Genomic DNA, 3,180 nt, shown 5'->3' with positions numbered 1-3,180 from the left:
ATTAAAACAAGTCCTTTTAATTATAGGCTAAATAATAAAAAGATACTTATTACTAGTACTTTTAGTCCTCGTGAGTACGATATTCTGGACTCATAATAACTATACTATCATTCGATAGGTGCGCTTGCTTTCGTCGAAATATTAGTTAGTTTCGTGACCCATCAAGTTTTTGGAGCCGTTGCCGGGGACTAAGATATTAGGAACATAATTTATTTTTATTATTTTAGCCATTTTTATTTTATTGCATTTTATTTTTATTTTTAATTACTAATTTTTTCTTTTATTTGCTTCTGGTAGGTTTCTTTAGTTTATGACTAGAAGAAATACGTCAGGACCTCTATTGTTTGATAGTGAAATTAGAAGTACAGCTCGCAGAAATGATAGAGAAATAAGGCAAAGTCTACAATATATAGAGGTAGAGCACAAGGACGATACCAATATTACCCAGGAGATGGGTGAAAATCGGAATAATCAGCTACCTCCTGTGGTTGCCGCGAATCCTGTAAATCAGAATCCTGCTCCTCGTATTATGTACGACTATGCCAAGCCTAATTTAGCGGGGGCTAAATCGAGTATTGTGAGACCTGCTATTGCTGCAAATAACTTCGAACTAAAGTTGAACACCATTCAAATGATCCAACAGTTTATTCAGTTCAATGGTTTGCAGGATGAGGATCCAAATACTCATTTGGCTAACTTTTTGGAGTACTGTGATACTTTCAAAATTAATGGCATTTCTGATTATGCCATTCGCCTTCGGTTATTTCCCTTCTCATTAAGGAATAATGCTAAACAGTCGTTGAACTTCCTACCACCAGGGTCCATCACTACATGGGAGCAAGTGACCGAAAAGTTTCTGTTGAAATACTTTCCGCCGGCCAAGATGACAAAGTTGAGGAATGATATCTCTTCTTTTGTACAAATGGACTTAGAGACCCTATACAATGCATGGGAGAGGCATAAGGATTTATTGAGAAGGTGCCCTCACCATGGGTTACCCTTATGGTTATAGGTTTAAACTTTCTACAATGGTTTGAACCCTTCAACTAGACAACTGATCGATACAGTTGCCGACGGCACCCTAAATAACAAAACACCCAATGAGGCTTATGATTTCATTAAAGAGATGTCACTGAATAATTATTAGTGGCAAGTCATGATGACAAAGCCGACAAAAGCCTCTAGTGTTTACAACCTTGACGCGATCACCATGTTATCAAACCAAGTAGAGCTCTTAAATAAAAAGATCGATGGTTTATGTGTTTCTACGCAGGTACATTCGGTGATGCAATGCGACACAAATGGAGGAGGGATGAATACTTTAGATTATCGATCCTACAACCTAAGAACAGAAGACGAACAAATCAACTATATGGGTAATAGTTCTATACCTCAGAATAATCCGTATAGTAACACTTATAATGCAGGTTGGAGAAACCATCCCAACTTCTCTTAGGGTGGTCAAGGAAACCAGAGACCACAACCACCTCCTGGCTTCTAACAACAACCAGTAAGTAAGGAGTATACACCTCACGTGCCATATCCCAACGCGACAAAGAAAGACCGCACAAATGAACAATTCAGTAAATTTCTTAAACTTTTAAAAAAATTGCATATTAACTTACCGCTTGTTGAAGCTTTTTCGCAGATGCCCAGCTCAATTAAATTTTTAATGGCAGACAAACGGAAGTTAGATGATTTGTCACATGTGGAGCTAAATGCGGTGTGCTCAACTATCTTACAAAATAAACTACCCAACAAACTGAATGATCCAAGGAGTTTTATTATTTCTTGTTTAATTGGTAGTTTAAATGTAAATAATGCTTTATCTGATTTAGGGGCAAGTATTAATGTCATGCCTTAAACAGCTAGGTCTTGGGAAACCCAAACAAACTAGGATGAGCATTCAATTAGCAGATAAAACCATTAGATTTCCTAGGGGTATTGTTGAAGATGTACCCATAAAAATTGATAAATTCATATTCCCAATTGATTTTGTTGTCCTAAACATGGATGAGGATAATGATGTCCCTTTAATTTTAGGATGCCCCTTTTTAGCAACTGCTAGAACTATCATTGATGTTGGTACAGGTGAACTCACACTTTGTGTAAATGATGATACGATCATGCTCCAAGCTCGTGATTTGGTTAAGACATCAAGTAATAAAGATGATTCTATAAATCCTGTTAATAAGACTAATCATAGGATTCAACCCTCTTTACTGGAAACTCTTTCAAAAAACACAAATCAGCCACGTTCTGTTTCATGCACCAACAATGGAACCATCCATGAAAGACGAATGCTACAGATAGATGAACTAGATGAATGGTGGACTTATGTCAAAGAGGAACAGAAGCAACACCATTTCGAGCTTAAGGATAGAACCAACCAATTTAAGGTTGGGGAGCAAGTACTGTTAGATAAAATGGATCCTCGAGTTATCACTTCAGAGCTTAATGCAAATGGAGCAACTCCTTTTACAGTACTGAATATTTTCCCATACAATACAGTCGAGGTAAATCATTCTAAATTTGGCACTTTTAAGGTAAATATTACTCGGCTAAAACCTTATGTTGATAATAGAATTGACAGTGAGAAAGAGGAGTTTCAACTCTGTGAACCGCCGTAATCATGCGAATACAAGGTAAGTCGAGCTTAGACTTTAAATAAGCGCTTCTCGAGAGGCAACCTGAGTGTTAACATTGCTAATTTTCTTAATGTTATTTTATGATATTCTTTTAAAAAAAATTAATTAATTTTTAAAATCTAAAAAAAAATATTTTTCTTGACCCACACAGCCTGGACACATGGTTGTGTGGAGCACATGGCCTGGCCACACGAGCGTGTGGAATCTCACATGGATGTGGGAGAAGCGAAGGAAAACACACACGGTCTGGCGACATGGCCATGTGACCCACACAGCCTGGACACACGGGCGTGTCCTAGGCTGTGTGAAACATAAAGCTAATTTTTTTCAAAGTCAGAGAGTTACACGAGTAAGGCACACGTTTGTGTGACCCATACGACTTGGCCTCATGGGCATGTGGGATCTCACATGGGCATGGGAGAAGCGAAGGAAAACACACATGGTCTGACACATGGCCATGTGACCCACACGCCTGGACACACGGGCATGTCCATGGCTATGTGAAAATTGGGTTAATCACCCCAATTTTATT

The 3,180-nt window shown here is 38.2% G+C and overlaps 1 non-coding gene across 1 annotated transcript; it reads right to left on the bottom strand.

Moving 5' to 3' along the window:
* Window positions 1–889: 889 nt before the first annotated feature.
* LOC121207876 (small nucleolar RNA R71) lies at window positions 890–996 on the bottom strand. The gene has a single exon (XR_005902988.1). It is a non-coding gene; the product is annotated as a small nucleolar RNA R71 (small nucleolar RNA).
* Between the last annotated feature and the right edge of the window lie 2,184 nt (window positions 997–3,180).

This window comes from Gossypium hirsutum, chromosome A01, assembly GCF_007990345.1.
Source record: "Gossypium hirsutum isolate 1008001.06 chromosome A01, Gossypium_hirsutum_v2.1, whole genome shotgun sequence".
NCBI lineage: Eukaryota > Viridiplantae > Streptophyta > Magnoliopsida > Malvales > Malvaceae > Gossypium > Gossypium hirsutum.
The sequence above is the reverse complement of the archived record's forward strand: the minus strand, read 5'-3'. Positions and strand labels throughout refer to the sequence as shown.